The sequence below is a fragment of the Sus scrofa genome, chromosome 2, assembly GCF_000003025.6.
Source record: "Sus scrofa isolate TJ Tabasco breed Duroc chromosome 2, Sscrofa11.1, whole genome shotgun sequence".
NCBI classification, from domain to species: domain Eukaryota; kingdom Metazoa; phylum Chordata; class Mammalia; order Artiodactyla; family Suidae; genus Sus; species Sus scrofa.
The window spans coordinates 140,445,303-140,468,802 of record NC_010444.4 but is presented as its reverse complement, the minus strand read 5'-3'; the positions used below and the strand labels follow the sequence as shown (position 1 = coordinate 140,468,802).

General features: G+C 48.4%; 1 long non-coding RNA gene across 1 annotated transcript in view; it reads right to left on the bottom strand.

Annotated features, from left to right (window-relative positions):
* The window catches only part of LOC106509575, a 29,435-nt gene extending 21,502 nt beyond the window's left edge, over positions 1–7,933 (bottom strand). Inside the window, exons 1-2 of the long non-coding RNA XR_001307225.2 lie at positions 7,774–7,933; positions 6,718–6,923 (exon numbers count right to left, since the gene is read on the bottom strand). This is a non-coding gene — a long non-coding RNA (uncharacterized LOC106509575). The remainder of the gene's footprint in view (positions 1–6,717; positions 6,924–7,773) is intronic.

Here is a 23,500-nt window from a genome sequence, read left to right as displayed (position 1 = left end):
AATATGAAGAACAGGGTTTCTTGGGGGACCCTTGATCCCTGGCTCATTAAGCAACACTGGGGATGTTGGAAAGAAGACAAAGCTATACCTCAGAGCCTAAAAACCCATCCACAAAAAGGACAAGAGTGTCATTAGATTTGTCTTTTGTCTACAGCCATACCTTTGTGTTGCCTCATACTTTCACTTCTTAAGGAATCATAATTTTAGCACTCAGAGGGGCCCTAGACCTCCCTATTCCAATCCCCTAATTAAAGATAAGAAAGTTGAAGCCCAGAGAGCAGTGTGATGACCTGTTATGTTCACATAGCAAATGAGAGCCAACATGAGAGCTGATGTTACACCACCAAATTCAGGGCTCTGGAGTTCCCGCTGTGGTGCAGCAGATATGAAACTGACTAGTAACTGTGAGGTTGCAGGATCAATCCCTAGCCTCACTCAGTAGGTTAAGGATCCAGCGGTGCTGTGAGCTGTGGTGTAGGTGGCAGACTCGGCCTGGATCCTGCGTTGCTATGGCTGTGGCGTAGGCCAGCAGCTGTAGCTCCAATTGGACCCCTATCCTGGGAACCTCCATATGTCACAGATTCGGCCCTAAAAAAGAAAAAAGAAAAAAAAAAATTCAGGGCTCTTATAAGCGCATGGAGGATCTATCGTTCTTCATCTGAGCCCTATTCTCCCCCTTGTAGAGATGACAAAGGGAGGATCAGAGAAAGTAAGGGAGTGGCCTGGAGCCAAAGTTAGAGCTGGGAGGGGAAAGGTGGGCCAACATCCAGGCAGAGTTATGAAAGCTGTTTTGAAGCCACTTCCCTGTGAGTCAGGGTTGGAATGAGTGTGTAGATTAACTTGCTTCTCCAGCCCCCAGGGTTCCGTATTAGCCCCAGAGGGGTTTCCCTTACAGACTTTCACTCCCGATACCCTGCCTGGTCTCAGCCCCTTCTGCTTGGCTCTTCATCATCACCCAAAGGAAAGCTGCGGGGCAAATCCATTTTCAGGGACGCCTGGAGACCAGGAAAGGAGGGTAGAAACTTAAGAGAGGCTCAGCAAGCAGGAAAGACAAGAGTCTTCTGAGGTAAAGGCAAGATGCAGGAATATTCTGCTACGTGGGGGAGAGGAAGGAGTTGGACTTGAGAACTTGAGCAATCAGGGCTTGATCTGGATTGCCTGCCCCAAGGTACATGGCTGCCCAGACCTAAGTACATTCCCAAGCTAGGCTTCCCCCACGGGGTGGGATGGACCAACTACTTCATGATGCAATTCCCACCGGAGGCCCTGCAAAGGAAGGACTCTCTTTATCCTCAGAAACTCAGCCTCCTCCAGCCTGTTTCCACAGACACAGCCCATGGCCACCTCTATTCCTTCCACTGGACTTGGGTTAACCCCAGCCTTGTTCTTTCATTCAGCAAGCATTTACCAACACTTCCCAGGTACTAGGCCTTGTGCAAGATGTGAGGATACAGTGAAGAGAAACACAGTCACTGTTCCTGCCTTTCAGCACTTACACTCCGGCAGGGGAGACAGCAAAAATGACAATCGAGAGTGAGGAGTATTGGAGGTTAAGGGGAGGGCACCACTACTTCATCTGAGGGTACCCAAGCTGCCTGGTGAGCCAGGCTCAGCCTGGAGATATGAGAAATGAGTTTAGAAAGGCAGACGTGTTTATCCTGACTTGACCCAAACCACTCAGCTTTTAGGACACTTTTTCTTTTTTAAAATGGCAGCACCCATGGCAGATGGAAGTTCCTGGCCAGGGATTGAATCTAAGCCACAGCTGTGACCTATGACATCAGGACCTTCAAGCAGGTGACTGAATCGTACCTCCACAATGACCCAAGCCACTGCAGTCAGACTCTTAACCCACTGTGCCACAGCAAGAACTCCGCCCTGCTCTCATTTTTGTTGTTTGTTTATTAAGAGCTTTATAGAGGTATAATTTACAAACTATAGGAGTTCCCGTTGTGGCTCAGTGGTTAACAAATCCGACTAGGAACCATGAGGTTGCGGGTTAGATCCCTGGCCTTGCTCAGTGGGTTAAGGATCCAGCGTTGCCGTGAGCTGTGGTGTGGGTCGCAGACGTGGATCGGATCCTGAGTTACTGTGGCTCTGGCCTAGGCCAGTGGCTATAGCTCCAATTAGATCCCTAGCCTGGGAACCTCCATATGCCGTGGGAACAGCTCAATAAAAGGCAAAAAAAAAAAAAAAAAAAAGACCAAAAAAAATTTTTTACAAACTATAAAATTAACCCACTCTAAGTATAGCTTGGTGATTTTTTGAAATAAATTTGTACTTATGTAAACATCACACAACCCAGTGTTCATCACCCCAAAAGGTCTTTTGTACCCCTTCGCTCACTCTTAACCCTAAGCAACCAATGATCTGCTTCCTGGCTCTAGAGTTTTGCCTTTCCTAGAAATTTCATGTTACTGGTATGGTGAATACATAGTCTTTTACGTCAAGGTTCTTTCACTTAGATGCATTTTTGACATATATCCATATCGCTACATGTTTGTTTCTTTTTACTGTTCAGTATTGTGATACAGTAAGAAATATATATTTGGTCTTTGTCCCCAGTTCTTGGCACACAGCTCCTCTAAAATCTTGGAATCCTTGGAATCTCCAGAATGACACGTGAGTGTCTTTTTTTTTGGCTTTTGCTTTTTAGGGCCGTACCACCAGCATACAGATGTTCCTAGGCTAGGGGCTGAATCAGAGCTACAGCTGCTGGCCTACACCACAGCCACAGCAATGCCAGATCCTTAACACAGTGAGCCTTAACCCGTGAGCCTTAACCCGAAACCTCATGGTTCCTAGTCGGATTCATTTCTGCTGCGCCACGACGATGGGAACTCTGTGTCTTTTTTATGCTAGTGAGATGACTGGTAGCTAGGGGCCCCCAGATAGCTTCCAGATGGGGGGGCTGCTTGCCAAAAAATCAGGGTTATAGGATTGCAACATTCAGCCCCACCCAAGAGAAGGGAGAGGGGCTGGAGATTGAGTTAATCACCAATGGCCAATAATGTAATCAATAATGCCTACATGATGATGCTTCCATAAAAACTCCCAAAATTATGGAGTTCAGAGAGATTCCAGTTTGGAAGCTTGGAGGGATCCTTGCAATTCTATATGAATTTGAAGATCAACTTTTCTATTTCTGCAAAAAAAAAAGTCATCGGAATTTTGATTGAGATTCCGCTGAATATGGAGATTGCTGCAGGGAGTACTGACATCTTAAAGATATTAAGTCTTCTAATCCATAAACACAACATGTCTTTCCATTTATTTAGGTCTTCTTTAATTTCTTTCGACTATGTTTTTTAGTTTTCTATATATAAATCTTTAACTTCCTTAGTTAAGTTCATTCCTAGGTATTTTATTATTTTTGGATGCTACTATAAACAGAATTGTTTTCTTAATTTCCTTTTTGAACTGTTCATTGATGGTGTCATTCTGGTTTTGATTTTCATTTTCCTGATGACTAACGACTGCCATTCATGTATATTTTTTGGTGAAATGTAATCTTTCATTCTTAATCTCCCACTCTCTATTTCTATGAGTGGAGAGAGGGGGAGTCCCTTTGCCTCTCGGATACTTTCTCCCTTCTTCCTTTTCTCTTCACTTTCAAAAAGAACTTAACAGGGAGTTCCCATCATGACTCAGTGGTTAGTGAACCTGACTAGTATCCATGAGGAGGGGTTCAATCCCGGGCCTCACTCAGTGGGTTAAGGATCCGGCGTTGCCGTGAGCTGTGGTGTAGGCCAGCAGTTACAGCTCCAACTGGACCCCTAGCCTGCTAACCTCCATATGGCCCTGGTGCAGCCATAAAAAAACAAACAAAAAAAAGAACTTAAGAGGTGGAGGGGTGGCTCAGTGCAGCGGTTAACACAGACAGTGGCGCCACACATCCAGGCCCCACTCTGCCACTTACTAGCTTCATGTCCTTGTGCATGTTACTTAATTTCTCTTTCAGTTTCTCCAAGCTTAAAACAGAGTGTTTTGTTAAACGAACTAAGCTTTTATTTCATTTGTGACATAAAGTAACTACAAGCTACTACAGCTGAGCATTTGCTAAAACCTACAATGCAGTCATGAGCAAAAGAGACACAGCCACAATCCCACTGAGCTTCCAGTTCCTTTTTCCAATGAATGTGAACTCTCAATTGCAATTAACACCTGAGGGAGAGCCACAGGTGAGTGACTGTCACTGGGCAATCTGACCTGGCTGTCAGCTTTTCTAAGGACAGCGGTGCTCAGTCTGAGCACAGAAGATGTTAGCTAGTCAGAGGAGGAAGAGCATCCCAGGCAGTGAGAACATGTGGGGGGTGGCGGAGAGTCCAGCTGAGGCGGTCCGTGGAGAGCAGTGTGGATGAAGCTTAGAGAAGGAAACGGGAGTGTGGTGGAAGATGAGCTAGAAGAGAAGCCAAGAACAGGCAGACTGTGCTGGGCCTCAAAGGCCTGGCTGAGAACTTGAAAGTTTATTCTGAAGAATAGGAGATGCCACTGAGGTGTTTTAGCCAGGAGGGTGACAAATTCAGATTTGTTTTTCAAAGAAGTCCTTCTATGCAAAGCACTGTTTGAGAAGAGAGCATGAGGCCGAGTCTTGGAAGTACTGGAGCACTTACTATCCAAATAGAGCACTATACATCAAGATGTGTAAGCAATAAAAGGGCTTCCAGAAGCGGTGACCATAGAAATCAAACGCTGCTGAGAAGTACTCAAGGAAGATGAAGTTTGAAAAACATCTACTGGGAGTTCCCATCGTGGTGCAGCGAAAACAAATCCTACTAGGAACCATGAGGTTGTGGATTCAATCCCTGGCCTTCCTCAGTGGGTTAAGGATCCAGCGTTGCTGGGAGCTGTGGTGTAGGTCATAGACGCGGCTCGGATCTGGCGTTGCTGTGGCTGTGGCTGGGGGCTACAGCTCCAATTAGACCCCTAGCCTGGGAACCTCCATATACCCAGGGTGCAGCCCTTAAAAGGCAAAAAAAAAAAAAAAAAAAAAAAATCTACTGGATTCAGAGTCAGGAGCTAACATCCAAGGAGACCCCAGACAGACCTCAGAGTCTCTCTGCCCTCTCCATAGGCCCACAGCCAGTGTCTCAAGACTTCCCCACTGGCAGATGAGAGCAGGTCTTTCTCATTAAGCTTCCTAAGATTCCCTGGCAGCTCTCCTGGCTGGCTGCACCAACTACATCATGGGACCAGGCCAGTTTGACCATGTCGGCCCATCTCATCTAACCTACCTCACCCATTTGGCTGCTCAGGAGCCAGAGGTACCTACTAGGTGTCAGCACGCAAGCAGCCTCATGCCTCAGCTAAGCAGTACTTTGTGGTCAGACACCCGTTCCCATCATAGCTCTACCACTTATCAAGATCTTGGGGAAAGGTACTTCAACAGCTGAAACTGGTTTCTAATATGTAAAACAGTATGACAATGGCGTATGTATCAAGTACTCCACCTATTTTAAAGATTCATATTCATTCTCTTGTTGACCATGCAGGCAATGGCGATATGACAGTCAATCAAGCAGACATCATCCAGGCCCACAACAAGTGCCTAATCTAGTCAGGGACCCAGTGGATGCTTCGATGGGAAAAGCACACAGCACTGGCTGAGGACTGGGTGGGTTGGGAAACAAAGGTCACACCCCTAATCTCGACAGGGAGGGCAGGTTTTCCTTTGAGCAAGATCACTCATTACAGCAGAGAGACAGGGTAGGTACCACTCGCAAGCGAAGGTTTGGTTCCTGTCCTTAAAGAGAATTTAATTCGGCCGAGGAGGCAAGCATAGAAAAACAACAAGAAAAATGCATAGAAATCCCAGGCAACTACCATTTCGCAAAAAGTCTCAGCTTATCAATTCTCAGGTTCCAAATATCCCCACCGTAAAAAGGCCTAAAGCTGGGCCCCTGGGTCAGTGGATTATCTGTCTCTCTCAAGACATGGAGAAGCCCAGGACCCCTACTGCTTCATTGGGCTTTCCCAGGTTCAAAGCCCTCTTACCCAGAAGCAAACACAAGGCCTGCCCTCAAATTTGATAGCTGGAGAAGAGGCTACTGAAGCTTCCCCCACCCCACCCCCTTCTCTCAGGCCTTCCTCCTCTGTTAGGCTCAGCTATAAATAGCTTGCTGGTTTCCAGCTGGGGATCTCCCAGCCCTGCAAGCAGTAAGCACCGCCTTCTCACCCTTCTCACCCTGTGCTGCCCTCAGCCAGGAGCAGAAGTGGGTGGTGGCTGGCAGGGGAAAGGAGACTAGAAGGAGAGGGGAGGCAAGAACCAGCACCACAGAGAAGCTGGCCACTGGACGACATTACCTGCGATCCTAGATGATCGCTGGAAAGAAAAGGCTGGGGGGTACAGCCTTATGTGAGAACAAGGCCAGTGGCATCCTAGTCCCTGGGTGTGCAACCCAGACCCAGACCCAGACCCAGACCCAGTTTTTTTGTTCCAAAATCTAATCCCTCAACCTTCAGTCCTGGACCTTCCAGAGCATCTCCTCTCCAAGCACCAATTCACAGGCACTCAGCCCACCTGAGGCCAGAGAGACAAACATAGCTCCTTATCTTTTGGCTTTATTTGCAATGTGTGTGTTTACTACCAGAGACTGGAGGCCTGTGAGTGAGTTTATCTGATCAAACCCAGAGGCTTCTCGGTGCCAAAAGCCCCCTCCCTGGCATACTACTCCACTCATTATTCCCAAGATCTGAGTATCTCTTTGCCTGCCTCACCTGAGGAAGAACAAATGCTCACAGGTTGGTCCTTGTTGCACCTCTGGAAGAGCTGGGGGCTGGGCGTTCAGGAACTGCTGCAGGTTTGGTCCCTCTCTCTGACCTTTGCTCATCTCCCAGCAGATGGATCAGGGTAACCACGTGGCTGAGCCAGATTTAAGTCCCTGGAGGCACTGTACCAGGGCCTGTCGGAGCTTGCTTGGTTCCTGCAGTGGAGAAAGCAGAGCTGTCACGCTAAGCAAATGAAGCCATTCTGAGTGGAAGAGGCACCCAGTGGGCACTGCTCCAGACCTCAGCCCCACTGCAGGTGCACACCTGCCCCAGCCCTGGCTCCCCCCACCCGAATCTTTCAACTTTCCATACAAGGTCAAACTATTTGTGCTGGGTTCTGGAGCTCAGGAAGCTCCAGGCCACAGGAAGTGGGAGCACAGCAGGTGGTGAAGATGACAGGGGTGCGACCTAACGTCGGGGACCCCCGTTCAAGGCGAAAAGGCACAGGGACTAGGGTGACAACTGGGTCCTTTCCCTCTCTCCCCTCCCTCAGATATAAAAATAACAGTTCTCATGTACTGAGCCAGGCACCAGGAACGCAAAGATGAGTAAGATCAAATCACAGACTCAGTAAATAAACTATGTATAATACTGTGCATCCCAGGCCTACGGGCTGGCGGGCGGGAAGGATTTCCAGACGTCTGAAACAAGCAGTTCTACCAGGACGGTGTGGGAAGGGCCCTCGTGGCACAAGGGAGCGCTTGAGGAAAGGCAGGGAGGACAGAGAAACACACAGCAAGCGGGGAGGAAGGCAGGAGAGAGAAATCCCGAAGACCCACTAGCAAAATGCAGAGCGGGGGAGCAGTGAGCGAAGCCAGGCCCTCACACCGCGCTGAGGAGTTTGGGTTTCAGGTCCCGGGCCGGGAGGCGCGGGAGGATCTCCAGCAAAGTCGGCTGCGCTTAGAGAATGAGGCGGGGGAAAGTGGGACAAAACATAAAACCGGTGGGGGACATGGGAACCTCAGACCCGCCGGGCACTCCCAAGCCCGCCGGTCCCGCCTTTACCTCAGCCAGGCCGGGCCGCGCGTTCCAGGCCCCGCCGCCGCCCCCTCCTTGGCAGCGGGTCCCCTGGCCGCCGGCTCCCGGGCGCGGGCGGACCCAGAGGGCCGAGCTCCCGCCCACAGCTGCCCGCGGGCCGCCTGCCAGACGCGCCGGGAAGGAAGCGCCTTGTATGGGCCTCGAGCCGGGAGGAAGCGCCGCGCAGGGCCCCGGGCGGAAGCGCCATATATGGCGAGGGGCGGGCCGGGGGCGGGGAGCGCGCCGGGAGGGCGGCTACTTCCGCCTACGCGAGGCGGAGCTGCGCGCGCCGCGCCGCCCCGCTCCCCCCACCCCGCGGCGGCCTTCGGGGGCCCCGCCCCCGGCCCGCGGCCCCCACCCCAGCCTGCTCCGCGGGGAGGTACGCCCTGCCCCCCGCGCAGCTCCCTCCCTGCCCCAGCTACCCGACTTGGGGCCGGAGCGCCGTCCAGCCCGGCTTTGACGTTTTACTGAGCTGAGATGGATTCCTGGCCCCAGGCAATCGCTGTGTGACCTTGGGCAATACGTTTTTGTCTCTGAGCCTCAGATTCCTCTTCTGAGGGATGTGGGGATAAAGTGAGAGGATGCCTGTCAGCGGATACCTTCAGGAGCAGACACGGCCCGCAGTGGCAGCTCATTCACCCTAACAAATGCGTGTGATGTAAACCAGCTATAAAGGAAAAAATAAAAAATATAAAACAAAAAATAAAAAAGCAAATGCGTGTGGCAAGAGGAGGACGGGTTCCCAGTTCCCCGCTTGTCCCTTTAGCCTCTTCCCAGCCTATCAGCGCCTGGGGACTATATGGAGGAGACGCTTCAGAAGAGATCTTCCTAGAAGAAAAGAGCTGTACCTTAAGGCCTAAAGTTTTCCCATCCAAGCCGTGGGGTTCAGATGGAGTTCCAATCCCAGCTTCTTCCCTTACAGCTGATTGATGCTGAGAAAGCTTGATTCCTGGTTTGCTGAGTTGTAGTCAAATGAAACCGTGTGTGTGTGTGTGTGTGTGTGTGTGTGTGTGTGTGTGTGCGCTTCATGTCAGTTCCTCAGTTCTCCGTGCACTTTCTCAATTGGGAAGTGGAGAGAAGTAGATAAGGGCCAAGTAAGGTTGGTCATTCTTCCTGGAAGCGCTGTGCTCTTCAAGAAAACGATCCCCCCTTTGGGCATCTCTGGGGCCCTGTTGCCAAGATTTGGTGTCTTCCAGAGGTGTGTCTTGGCTCATCTAATGCTCCCCTTTCTCAGTTCAGCCATCACCCCAATGACCTGCTCTCCCTGCCTGCTGCTCTCCTCTTCCTACCCTAGAACCTAGCTGACCTCCTGGACAGGCTGGCAAGAGCAAAAAGAACCTGGGGGAAGTTCCCACCAGCAGCCAAAACCTGGTATCTAGGACATCGTCCCCTCCCACGCCTCCTGTTGGTACCACACCCACCCATTTCAACAGGAGATGGGTATCAATCTCAGAGAAACATTTCCCAATCCTTCCTTGTTGGCCCTGCCCTGCCCCCATCCGTTCTGCCAGTCCAGGATCCCTACTTAAATTTAACCTGAATCTTCTTGCCTCTCAGTTGCAACCCTATCCTGCAGCGAGCAGCGCCTAAGAGGTTCCAGGCAAGTGTGTGGACACGCACAATAGATGTGTCACCCACGGCCTCGTTTCCTTTCATCCTTGTTGGGCAAGGAGGCTGTCGTTGGCATGGTAACCTTCCCTTGAAAAGTTGCAGGCCTCAAGGATGTTTTCCAATTCCAGCAGGGACGTAGCTCCTTCCCCACCTCCCCACTGCCTGTGTAGATCACGGGGTGACAGGTAGCTGTGTTATTCTGGCCTCCCCCAGAATGAGGATGTGGTGCCGGTGGCACAAAAGAAGGACTGGTTCATGGAGGGCATCAAAGGACTCAAGGGAGACGATGATTAGATCTCTCAGGACCAGTTTCCTTCTGTCCTACATGTTGATCCGCTACACCCAGAGAAAACAGTTCTGAGGTCCAAAATATTCGGGAGCCGCTCAAGATCTCATGATCAATGAAAACACATACCTTCACAAAAATCAGGCACCCAACAAATGGCATGGTGCCCATGCTTAAATCTGTAGGATAAGCTGATAAACCATAAAGCCTCCAGAATCCGGTGATTTCCTTTCTCCTCAGTCCCTCTGTAGAATAAAATGAGTATTTATTAACCATCTCCTATGATGTTCCACTTTCCTCATATATTATTTCTACTCATTCTTCCCATAGTCCTTTGAGGGAGGTAGTAGAACACTCATTTTACAAAGGAGGACACTAATATTTGGGCAGAGGTCTTAAGCAACTTAACTAAAAATACATGACCATGGATGGAGTGGTGGCCCTGGGACTGGAACACAGGTCCTCAGAGTCCCAATTCCATACAACGTCCTGTGTTCCTTAGTATTTGTGACTGTGCTACGGATAAAGAAATCCTTCCCCTGAGGCCCCAGAGCATTGCCTTTCTAGAAGGTCCTCTGGAATGAAATGGGCATCAGCATGAGTCTTCCAGCCCTGTGTGCTCCTGCGTGGTCCACGCACATAGCAGGACCTAAAAAGTCAACCTCATTCCGATCAAACCTCAGGGATAACAACGAGTCTGTAGGAAATTCATGGGCTAGAAGGACATAGTAAGTAACGTGGTGGCCCAGCGGTGGCGCGGCAGCGTCTCATCCTCAAACCTGACGCTTTCCCGGGCCAGCTGCCTTGCCTCCGTCATGGAGTTTCCCCAGCAGAGGGCAAGCCGAGGGAAAAGTGGTTCCCAGCTGCCAGCCTCATCTAGACAAAATTGCATTAGCGCCAGCCCCGGCTTCCCTGGTCCCTCCAGAGTGAGCACACTCAGCTCCCCCGCAGAAGGGAGGGGCAGAGAGACACAGAGCAAAAAAGGAAACCTCCATCGCTTTCTCTGGCTGGGGAGCACTTGGCTTCGAGCTGCCACTCGTCTTGTAGGTGGCGAAGATTAATTCTGATCCTCTGGAGATTATAGAAGTCTCTAAATGAACCCTCGGGCTTTGCTGGGGAGAGAAGCTGGGAGGAAAGCCGGGGTTTGAGGGCAGCGGAGGGAAGGAGAGGCCTGTGATCTCCTCCGGTGTTCTTTTCTGGGTCATCCTTCTTTCGGTGGGACTTTTGTCCTTCTGTCCAAAAAGGTGAGAAGAGTCACATCCTGGGAATTGGAGCAGGAGGAGGAGGGAACGGTCAGATTGTGACCTTGAACAAAACAGGAAAGTGTTAATAGGGTTGATAGTTAGCTTTTTTTGCTTTTTAGGGATGCACCTGTGGTTTATGGACGTTCCCAGGCAGGAGTCAAATCAGAGTTACAGCTGCTGGCTTACACCACAGCCACAGCAATGCGGGATCCGAGTTGCACCTGCGACCTACACCATAGCTCACGGCAACACCGGATCTCCAACCCACTGAGCAAGGGCAGGGGTTGAACCAGCATCCTCATGGATACTGGTCAGATTCATTTCCTCTGGGCCGGAGTTCCCGTCATGGCTCAGCAGTTAACGAATCCAACTAGGAACCATGAGGTTGCAGGTTCAGATCCCTGGCCTTGCTCAGTGGATTAAGGATCCGGTGTTGCCGTGAGCTGTGGTGTATGTCGCAGATGTGGCTCGGATCCCTCCTTGCTGTGGCTGTGGTGTAGGCCGGCGGCTACAGCTCGGATGAGACCTCAGCCTGGGAACTTCCATATGCCGCGGGGTGGCCCTAGAAAAGGCAAAAAGACAAAACAAACAAACATTTCCTCTGGGCTGCAAAAGGAACTCCTGATAGGTAATATTTATTTACATTGTATCAACCACACTTCACTTATTATCTCATTTAATCCCCTCCCCTCAGGTGGAGCCTCAACCTTGTTTGTTTAGGGTTTTTTGGTTTTTTTTTTTTTTGCTTTTTAGGTCCACACCCGTGGTGTATGGAGGTTCCCAGGCTAGGGGTCTAATTGGAGCCACAGCTGCTGGCCTACACCACAGCCACAGCAATACCAGATTCTTAACCTACTGAGTGAGGCCAGGAATCAAACCGCAGCGTCATGGTTCCTAGCGGGATTCATTTCTGCTGCGCCACAACGGAACTCCTACCTTGTTTAGAGAAAAAGAAACAGGTTTAAGGGGCTTCCTCCAAGACAATAGCTCCCAGTGGGTGTGGCCTGGCACTCTTAAATAATTGCCTCATTTAACCCTCTACGACAAACCAGTGAGGAGGAACCATTATGCCCATTTTCTCCAGGTGAAAACAGAGGCTCACGGAAGTAGGGGGCTTGCCTGTGATCACTAAATAATGTGTCAGAGTGAGGGGTTAGAATTGGATGTCCAACGCCAAACACACATGCTTGACACTTTTTTTTTTTTTTTTTTTTTGCCGTCCCTGAAGCTCCTGGGCCAGGGATTGAACCTGAGCCACAATGCCAGGTCCTTAACCATTAAGGCCCCAGAGCACTCTATTGACCACTTTGTCTTGCTACCCCCAGCGCTTCTCCATACCTTCTGGGACTCTTGCTCACGTAGCCTGAGGCCACCAACATCTGCCCACACCTACTTTTCCCTAGTGCTCCCCAAATAGGTGAAACCTGGCCTGAAGCATTCACTTGGTTTAGTTCACACTTGCCACCAGAGTCTCTCTAGGGCCTGGACATATGGGCCTGGGTAACATGGAGCCCTGTACCTTGGGGTTCTGTCTCCAGTCTAGACTCTCGAGGTAGGAGGAAGCCTGGAGAATTCTCCACTACCCTCCTCATGCCTTGTGATTTTCCTAAGAGGTGCAAAGATGTATAAATCCAACAGCCCTCAGGAGGTCTCCTCGAGACCCAGGAAGGTTCTTCTTGCAGGAAAAGGATGGAGAAGCCAGGAATTTCAATCAGTAAGACCAGCGAGCAGCAGCCTCTCGAGCTGGACAGGCTCTCTGGGGCCTTTCTCGAGGCTCCTCTGCGCTGTTACAAGAGCAGACTCCATGGCTCCACCCCCGCTGCAGGGCTGTGGGGGCGGGAAACACTTGGAATCCTGAGTCAGAGGCAAGGTTCCACTTCACTTTCCCTGGAACAGCAAGTCAAGGATACAGCCGGCATTGTATCTGGGAAGGAAGGTAACTGGAAAGTGAAAAATAATAGCGCTCATTTCCTTCCCTACCATCCCTTTTGTTTTAAAAACATTTTATGTATTGAACTTTTATCACACCATGTGTGATGCATGTTCACGGCAGAAAATACACATGACGGAAATGAGGTTTATAAGTGTGTGTGTTCCTCCTTTATTTTTTTTTTTCCTCCTAACTTACCCATTCACCAAAAGATTTCCAGCTCCAGAATCCAATCACTTGCCAGTTTAGAGAGTTCACCCTTTGCCAGCCCAGTTCCTGGGCATTTTGTAATGCAGAATCCGCATGCGGATAGGGGTAGGAGGAGGCGGGTTAGAGACAGATATAGAGGGAGTTCTTTTGTGGTGCGTTGGGTTAAGGATCCATCTTTGTAACTGCAATGGCCCCCGGGGTCATTGCTATATTTTGGGTTTGATCCCTGCCCTGGGAACTTCCATGTGCCACAGGTGTGACCAAAAAAAAAAAAAAGGAGGGAAATACAGAGCCTGAGAGGCTGGGGAGAAATATAGAGCCTGAGAGGCTGGGAGGAAGGAAGGACTGGGCAGAGAGGCTAAATTGATCTATTTAATAAAAAGGAACGGAGAGGGAGGGAAAGAGGTAGGTTAAAAAAAATGGTAGGAGGAGGAATTTTTATCAACGACTGCTATGGGGTATTAAGAGGATTTCTTGTAATTCCCCAAGCAGAGATTAAAATAACTGTATTTTCTGGCTCCAGGATCATAATTCTTTCTTTCTTTTTTTTAAGCCAAACCTACAGCATGCAGAAGTTTCCAGGCCAGGTATCAAACCCAAGCCGCAGCAGTGACGATGCCAGACCCTTAACCATTAGGCCACCAGAGAACTCCAAGCATCATAATTCTTTATTTGCACATCTTTGTTGCAAAGCTTGTAGATCTTTGACCATGTAGAGATCCAGAATTTATTAGGGGAGTTCTCTCTGTTGCTCAGTGGGTTAAGAAGCTGACTAGTATCCATGAGGATGCAGGTTCAAGCCTTGGCCTTGCTCATCCAGTTAAGGATCCGGTGTGGCCTCAAGCTACAACATAGGTTCCAGAAGCATTTCGATCTGGTGTTGCTGTGGCTGTGGTGTAGGCCAGTGGCTACAGCTCCAAATTGACCCCTAGCCTGGGAACTTCCATATGCCATGGGTGTAGCCTAAAAAAACCAAAAACAAACAAAAAAAGGAATTTATTAGGGTTCCATAAGGGAAGTACAAAATATCATTATTTGATAAATAAAAGTCAACTATTTATCTTTTTTTTTAACAACTATGATTAAGCTTAAATTCATCATGGCCAAATTCTGGCTAACAAATGCAAATGAGATTATAGAATTACAAAATCACCTATTTTGTAACCTCTAGTGAGAGAATAAATTTAGACAAGAATCATCAGTCATCTGGGGATTCCTAAAACCACTGGGTGGTGAAAGATTTAAGAGAACTTTTTGTGTGTGTGTGTGTGTGTGTGTGTGTCTTTTTGTCTTTTTAGGGCTGCACCTGCGGCATATGGAGCTTCCTAGGCCAGGGGTCTAATTGGAGCTACAGCTGCCAGCCTACACCCCAGCCACAGCAATGCCAGATCCGAGCTGCGTCTGCGACCTACACCACAGCTCATGGCAACGCCAGATCCTTAACCCAATGAGCAAGGCCAGGGATCGAACCTGCAGCCTCATGGTTCCTAGTCGGATTCATTTCTGCTGTGCCATGATGAGAACTCCACAATCTGTCAAATCTTAAAAATGGGGAATTCTTTAGGACAAGTAACCTAGCTTCTCTGATAAATAAATAGCAAGGGCAACTCTTATGATGAAAAGAAGTTGACATATCAACCAAATGCAAAATGGGGTCTTTTTTAGGTCTTGATTTGAACAAAGGAACTCAAAAAATACACATAAAGATATATACTGAAATATTTATGGACAAAGTGATGTAAAGACTGGAATTTACTTCAAAACAATGCAGTGTGTGGTGGCGGGAAGGCAGTGTAGACGAGACAAGACCAGCCGTGAACTGCCAAGTGTAGAACTGATTAATAGAGACAGAGAGGTTCATTCCACTCTTCCCTCCTACTTTTGTGAATGTTTGAAAATTTACACACACACACACTTAATAATGAAGCTACGAAAATGGAGCATATTCAAAAGTTATATATTATTTAAAGGAAAATGGGCTAAGATCAAATAATTGAGTTTGCAGTAACTCCTGCTTCACTGAAAGCTGAAATTAAAGAGCATGTATAAAATCTGAAGTGACCAGTCAAGTTATTGTTGTCATTAATGTAATTATTGCAATAGCTAATTGGAAGTGGAGGGGAGGCACCAAGACCCTCCCTAAGAGGCAGGTAGCTGTGCAGCCTTTTCAAACAGTCAATTGCAGTTCCTTAACCAATTGTGGCTCCGTGGTTAACGAATCTGACTAGGAACCATGAGGTTGCGGGTTCAATCCCTGGCCTTGCTCAGTGGGTCGAGGATCCAGCTTTTCCGTGAGCTGTGGGGTAGGTTGCAGCTGTGGCTCGGATCCCGTGTTGCTGCGGCTCTGGCGTAGGTCGGTAGCTACAGCTCTGACTCGACCCCTAGCCTGGCAACCTCCATATGCTGCAGGAGCAGCCCTAGAAAAGGCAAAAAAAAAAAAAAAAAAAAAAAAAAGACAGTCAACCAAGTTGTTGGCCTCTGGCCCCCCAACCCGTGGTCTTTGCAGCCCCATTTCTTGCCCTTCCCCGTTTCCTCGCCTTCAGGCCACACAGCCATCCTTTCACAGACGGAACAGCCTGACCTCCTCACCTTTGCACTTCTCATTCCCTCTGCCTGCCAATCCCTCTCCTGCAAATGCCCCATTTTCCTCCTACACCCTGCTTCCTCTCCTGCTTCATAGAATTAGTCATTTATTTCTACATCTCTCCCACCCAATTCTGCTGCCCCAGACACGCTATCTTGTTTATCTCTACATGCTCAGGGCCTGACATCAAGAGGTAGCATTTTTTCTTTCTTTCTTTCTTTTTTTTTTTTTAGGACTGCACCCATGGCATATGGAGGTTTCCAGGCTAAGGGTATCATTGGAGCTACAGCTGCCAACCTATACCACAGCCACAGCAATGCCAGATATGAGCCGAGTCTGCGACCTACACCACAGCTCACGGCAATGCCGGATCCCTAACCCACTGAGCGAGGCCAGGGATTGAACCCGAAACCTCATGTTTCCTAGTTGGATTCATTTCCGATGCGCCACGACAGGAATTCCTGATGAATGAGTTTTGTTGTTGTTGTTGTTATTTTCTCTTTGGGCCCACGGCATGAAGTTCTCGGGCTAGGAATTGAACCCACGCCACAGCAGTGCCCAGAGCCAAAGCAATGACAATGCCAGATCTTTAAGGGCAGGCCACCAGTGAACTCCTGATGAATGTATTTCGGAAAAAATTCTGACTGAGTGACGGAGGAACAGCGAAGATTTTGGAGAGCCCAGTTCTCAGTGTGACCCCAAGAAAGTTACCCTAAGCTCTCCCAAGATGTACCTGCCAAACTGGGGTACAACAAAGCAAACAGTCTGATCCAAGAATAACCAACAAAACCACTGGTTAACACCAACTCAACTATAGGCAGAAGAAAGCAGTTTAAGAGAAAGACTTTGAGCCTAGTCGTATGCATGAACTGTGTATTGGGAATGGTGACAGAAACACAAGTCAGTGATAGGGCAAGATCTCAAGACTTCTCTAAGGATTAGTCAAGGGAGGGTGGCAAACTAATAAAATAAGAGCGCTTTCTGCCTTTTAAAAGACCCAGAGCCCCCAAATTTAGCGGCTCACTGATGCTTCTATCCTGCCAGCCCGCGACAGATAATCCGCACACAAGGAATATTATGCAGCCAACCTGTGTCCTCTCAGCAAAGAACCTAGAGCCCTGAGTCCCTGGAAAATCTTTTCCTTCTTTTTTTATTAGCACTATTCTTAACACCCTACAACTGAAGGAGCAGATCTGTGCAGGAGGAGAAAATATTGTGTCAGAGGACTTTCATAAAGACCTCTATATCACATCAGATTCTAGAAAATAATTATTTACTTACCTGGTATTATTATTATTTTTTTGGCTGCAGCCATGGCATGTGGAAGTTCCCAGGCCAGGGATCGAACCCACGCCGCAGCAGTGACCTGAGCCACAGCAGTGACAATGCTGGATCTTTACAGTGCTGCACCACAAGGGAACTCCAGAATTATTTTCTTCTGATGACTAAAAAAAAAAAAAAAAATGCTTATTTGGAAAATATAGAAAAGTACAAAAAATGAAATAAAACTTTCCCATAATCCCACCAGAAGTAGCAACCATTAACATTTGATGTATGTGTATCTACATGTGTGTGTTTCCTATATTTGGAATCATGTCATATAGAGTTTTATATACTTATCACTTAGTATATTGTGGGTATTTTTTCAGGTCAATAATTATTTCAGGAATTCCCATCATAGCTTAGCAGTTAAAAACACCAACTAGCATCCATGAGGAGGTGGGTTCGATCCCTGGCCTCACTCAGTGGGTAAAAGCATCCAGTGTTGCCGTGAGCTGTGGTGAAGGTCACAGGCACAGCTCTGACCCTGCATTGCTGTGGCTCTGGTGTAGGCTGGCAGCTGTAACTCAAATTCAACCCCTAACCTGGGAACTTACATATGCCGCGGGTGCGGCCCTAAAAAGACCAAAGGAAAAAAATTATTATTTCAAAATGAAATTTATAATGACTGCATAATGTTCATCATGCAACAATTTATTTTAGCCATCTCCCATGGGATATTTATGCTGTTGCCAGTTTTTCTCTGTTACGAATGATACGCTGTGATCAACAGCAGTCCAGGAAGAACTGCTAGGTCAGAAGGCATGACCTTTTGCAAGGCTTTTGGTGCATATGGTTGAGTTGCCCTTGGGAAGGCTCGTACCAGTTGATTGTCCCTGCACCCATGGGTGACAGGTTGGTGCGACAGAGTGCTATTCCTCATCTCCCCATGTGTGGACGAGACGATGTGCTTCGCACTTTCTCACAGTGATTGTTTATAGTGTAGTCAGGAAAAAATTCATGTTCTTTTTTTTTTTTTTTTTCCAAAGACTTTCCTAACATCCCCCTTGCCCAGGTTCCAATTTATTTGTTTGTGTGCTTGTTTGTTTATATTTTTTGGTCACTCCTGCGGCTTGTGGAAGTTCCCAGGTCAGGGATCAAACCCGCGCCACAGCGGCAGCCTGTATCCCATCCACAGCAATGCTGGATCCTTAACCCACTGTGCTACAGGAGAACGTCACGTTCTTTTTTTTTTTTCAGAGAAGAAAATAAGCATTATTTCCCCCCATTAAATAGATGGGAAATCTGAGGCCCATGGATGAATAACTTTTTAAAAGAATTGCTTTAGGAAGCCTGACAGTTGGGTCTGTGGGGATTGAAAAAAGTGATTCTGGATAGAATCGAGATGCTTCTGAGAAGAAAATTCTAAGAACATTGGCAGTTTCATTAGCCAAATATAAAGTCTGGCTCTGAAGAGAATGAAAAATAACTCTGAGGAGACAATTCAGAAGAGTCATCACAAATCTGAGGAGAAAACCTTGGTGCTGAGGCTGCTGGAATGGGATCAGACGCCGTCATCACTCCAGAGTTTCTGTTTCACAAGGACTTGGGGCAAAATCCAATTTGCTCTTGCACCAGTCACAGAATATTGAGAAGACTCTTTGGCCTCACCACAGACCTGAGAAGACTTACAAATGGGCAAGATCAGGTGGACAGGAGAATATTAATTAGGTGGTGCTGAGAAGACCGGTTGAGACGAATGGCTGGTATTGAGGTGACTGAAAGCTGATTCTGACAAGGCAGCTGGAGATTCACCCTTTCTGTCTTGCTTGCTTTCTCTCTCTCTCTCTTTTTTTTTTTTTTTTTTTTTGCTTTTTAGGACTGCACCCATGGCATATTGAAGTTCCCAGGCTAGGGGTCAAACAGGAGCTATAGCTGCCAGGCTACACCGCAGCCACAGCAACACCCAGATCTGAGCCACATCTGCAACCTACACCACAGCTCAAGGCAACGCCAGAATCTTAACCCACTGAGAAAGGTCAGGTATCGAACCTTCGTCCTCATGGCTGCTAGTCAGATTCCTTAACTGCTGAGCCATGATGGGACCTCCCAGATTCACTGTTTCCGACAAGCCAGTTTGAGGGAATTCGAAGTTGGTTCTAAAGAGATTCAAAGGTGTTTGGCAGACTGGGATGGTTTTGCTTTTCCTTCTCCCAGACTCCCTCCAAATCCCCTAGACCAGCTCCCCTGCAGTAGGTGCTTCATTAATTTGTTCAATAAATAAGGCACGGAGTTCCCATCGTGGCTCAGCAGTAACAAACCCGACGAGGATCCATGGCATTGCTGTGGCTGTGGTGTAGGTTGCAGCTTCAGCTCCAATTCAACCCCTTGTCTGGGAACTTCCATATGCCGTGGCGGGGGGGGAGCTAAAAAGCAAAAATAAATACATAAATAAGGAGTCGTTTGGTTCTCAGGAATCTGGTCTTTGGATCTGAAATGATTCTCGGATGAGAAGTTGGTTCCAAGCAGAACGAAGCCTTCAAGGAAGCTGAGATCATTTTCTCTGAGGAGGAAACGCCCTTCTGCTTGTGTGGAAATGGCCACTCCTGGGTTTGTCTGGGATGAGGAGGCACCCCAGCCCCAGGCGGCAGCCTGGCTTACCGGGGTTGCCAAGCTGGGAGAAGACCCTTCAGGACAGGTTTGCCCCACCTTTTTGCTCCCCAGATTTATTAAGTCCCCTCCCTCAAAATGAGTCCTGAGTGAGAGAGAGTTTTAGGAGCCTCCACCCCCACGATCCAGGGCCTGCTCTTTGGCCTCTAGTTTGTGAATCAGTACCATGACCTTAGCGGGCTATGTCTTCCCAGGAGAGAGGGCCCAAGAGGGTCACCCTCTAGGATGCAATGAGCACTGGGAAGCCTACCTGAAGAATGGGCATTCAGGAGTTCCCTTCGTGGCACAGCGAAAATGAATCTGACTAGGAACCATGAAGTTGCAGGTTCGATCCCTGGCCTTGCTCAGTGGGTTAAGGATCCGGCATTGCCATGAGCTGTGGTGTAGGTCACAGACTCGGATCATATCTGGCGTTGCTGTGAGCTGTGGTGTAGGCTGGTGGCTACAGCTCTGATTGGCCCCTTAGCCTGGGAACCTCCATATGCTGTGGGTGCAGCCCTGAAAAGACAAAAAAAAAAAGCCAAAAAAAAAAAAAAAAAAAGAATGGGCATTCAAAGCCAGAGAAGAAAAAGATTTCAAAAATCTAGGTTTAGGAGTTCCCACTGTGGCATAGTGGGTTAAGAACCACAGCTGCAGCTCTGCCTCAATGCGTGGCCCAAGGAACTTCCATATATTGCCGGTGCATCTGTGAAAAGAAAAAAAAAAAAAGCCCTGTGCACAGATAACCTCTCAGGTTTAAGCTTCCAGGGTATCTTTCCACATTATCTGATCTTAGTCCTTCCTCCTGTTGAGATGGGAGCAACTCATCAACGTGTGGCCTGGGCCCACCATCTACCACCTAACTTTTCTCTGTAGAAAATTATCCCTGAGGATGTAAGTACATTTGCCAAGCTGAATAAATAATGACATATAACAAGCATACCTTGTTTATTTATTTATTTTTTTGTCTTTTTTTTTGCTATTTCTTTGGCCGCTCCCTCGGCGCATGGAGGTTCCCAGGCTAGGGGTCGAATCGGAGCTGCAGCCACTGGCCTACGCCAGAGCCACAGCAACGCGGGATCCGAGCCGCGTCTGCAACCTACACCACGGCTCACGGCAACGCCGGATCGTTAACCCACTGAGCAAGGGCAGGGACTGAACCCACAACCTCATGGTTCCTGGTCAGATTCGTTAACCACTGCGCCACGATGGGAACTCCCAAGCATACCTTGTTTAGTCCAGATGTCTCATTACGAGGAAGGTGTAAACGAACAAGAGGGAGTTTGAAATAAAGCCATAAAGCGGGTGAAGGGGCTGGCTTTGTTTATGTTCAGAAAGGTTGAATGAAGCAAATTTGTTTTAGGAGGCTGAGCCCTGACTCTGTGAGTGTGGGAGGAAGTAGGTGGTTATTGTCTGAGTGAGAGGGAGGCGAGTAAATGGAGATAGGGTGGGAAGATGGGGGGCTTTGGAGTGAATGGGCCCACGTCCACACGAATGCTCCCAGCCGCTTGATTTCTAATAGCCCCCAAAGGACCCAACCCAGTGTCCATACACAGGTGAAAAGTGCGCAAATTGTGTTATAGCTGTGCAGCAGAATACCACTCAGCAATTTAAAAAAATGAATTATTGGAGTTCCCTTCGTGGCTCAGTGGTTAACAAACCCAACTAGGATCCATGAGGATTTGGGTTTGATCCTTCACTTTACTCAGTGGGTTAAGGATCCATATGCTTCCGGTATGGCCCTAAAAGACAAAAAAGAAAAAGAAATAAAGAAAAGAAATCCTGGTTACAGGGCTAATAAAAATTAGTTGGGAGGCTTGGAAGAATTTCTCAATAAGCCATCTGCAGCAGAATCATCTGGCATGCTTGTCTCAAGGCCAGTTCCAGGACCTCACCCCATACCTCAAGAATCAAGGCCCAGGAATCTGTCTGATGCGCTGTAACAACATAGGAGACCCCGGGCTTTCAAAGAACAGAGTGACTCTCTTTGCTCCTTCTTTTGTACTTTATTCTTGCCATATTATGTTTTTTGGATGCCTGTGATGAGAAATTCTTAAGAATGTGTAACAGGCATAGACTTGTGTTCCTGGGCCTGGAAAGAGATGGGGAGGGGTAGGTGGGGCTGGGAAGAAGTGGGCCAAGACAAATATTATCCTATCAGGATGTGGCACTTTTGCCAGGAGACTCACGGGGACGTGCCCTTTGCTAGAGAAGGTGGCTTGGTTCCCCCTGTCCCAAGCTAAGGAGTCAAGGGTGGAAAAGGACAGAGATCAACCCTGTTGGTGCTTGAGAGATGGAATGGAAGGGAAAGTACTGGGCTGATGCCAGGGCATTGCTGGAATTCCCCTGGCTCCAGAAGAGGTGCAGGTTGGTAACCAGGGAGACCCTTTGAGAGAGGAGAAATTACGGAGGCAGCTGAGACCTCAAATTCATTCAGGGCCTGATGTCCATACTGGGTAGAGGGGATACTTCATTGTCTTTGACTTGGGAAGTCAGACGTTGGGAGGGGAGCCAAGACTTGGGTGTTCCAGGATACCAAATCTTTTGTACCCATCTGACCAGTGGACGATGCTATCTGGCCAATTCATGGAAGACTCATATCAGGGTTGGAGGTAGTGCTTCTCTCCATTAATACATCCATCCATCTTCCCTGGGTCGCTCAAAAAGCAAGCCAATCAAGTTAAGTCCTACTTAGCCTACCCAACCCAACATTACCACCTTTCCGATCCCCTGGGTTGTGGGTGTCTTTCTCTGTGCTCCCAGAGGGCCCCATGTTTGCTCACATTATACAACATGACACCACGTTATAATTTTTGGTTACGTCTCTCTCTACCCAACCAACAATCTACATTGTTGTTGCGGCCAACTCAAGGCCTCTCTTAGAAGAGACAGATGCTCATGGGCCACACAATTGCTCTAAGCACAAGTGTGGACCCTCAGGGGACTGGTTTCCCATGCAATGGTGCAGGCTTCATCTAGATGGAGCCTTAGACACACCAGGCCAGCCTCCTGCCACTCTGCCCTGTGTCACAAGAAGCTGCCAAGGATCACAGCTCCAGCTGGCAAGTAATGAGATTTCTTCCTGGAAGGATTCTTGGCTTGAGAACTGGCCCTCGCCTCTTCTCGTCTTCTTCGATACCCTCCAGTTTCTGGGTCATGAAGGATGGCAGGGAAAGGCTGAGGCAGCCCCAGACGCCATATGGTTTCCCAAAGCCCTCTGCCCACCCCACATCTCCCCGAAGTGCATGTAGCAGGGATTCCCAAGAATGCAGAGTTTCCCAATCCTGGGTAGAGATGAGGGCAGGGCTGGTCAGACATTTAGTCAGCATAATATATCTCTGCCTCTGGCTACATATGTGCTACTTCTCTGGCCTTCTTTAGGTTTTTTTTGTTTTTGTTTTTTGGGTTTTTTTTTTGCCTTGCCCACAGCATGTGGAAATTCCAGGCCAAGGATCAAACCTGTGCCACAGCAATAACCAGAGCCACAGCAGTGACAATGCCGGGCCCTTAACCTACTGATCCACCAGAGAACTCTGTGGCCTTTTAAGCTTTAACTAACCACGATAAGCCTGCAGCCCACCAGAAACAGGCCACTGTCAAGAAGAGAAGCACACCCAGTTCTCAAAGCATTCACTCCAGACACACAGTGGGCACAACTCTGGTTGAATTACCTTCAACTCTGTAAAAGCCCCTTAAACCCCTTGATAGAAAGTTCCTGTGCAGTGCATAGGGTTAAGGATCCGGTGTTGCCCCAGCTGTGGGGCAGGTTGCAACTGCGGTACAGTTTGATTCCCGGCTGGAAAACTTCCCTGCGCTGCAGGTCAGGCCAAAATAAAAACAAAACAAAAAACAAAAAAACAAAAAGCCAACAGCAATAAACCCTTGATAGAGACCACCGCAGAGGTGTTCCCCAGGCCAGGAAACACACACACAACCACAGC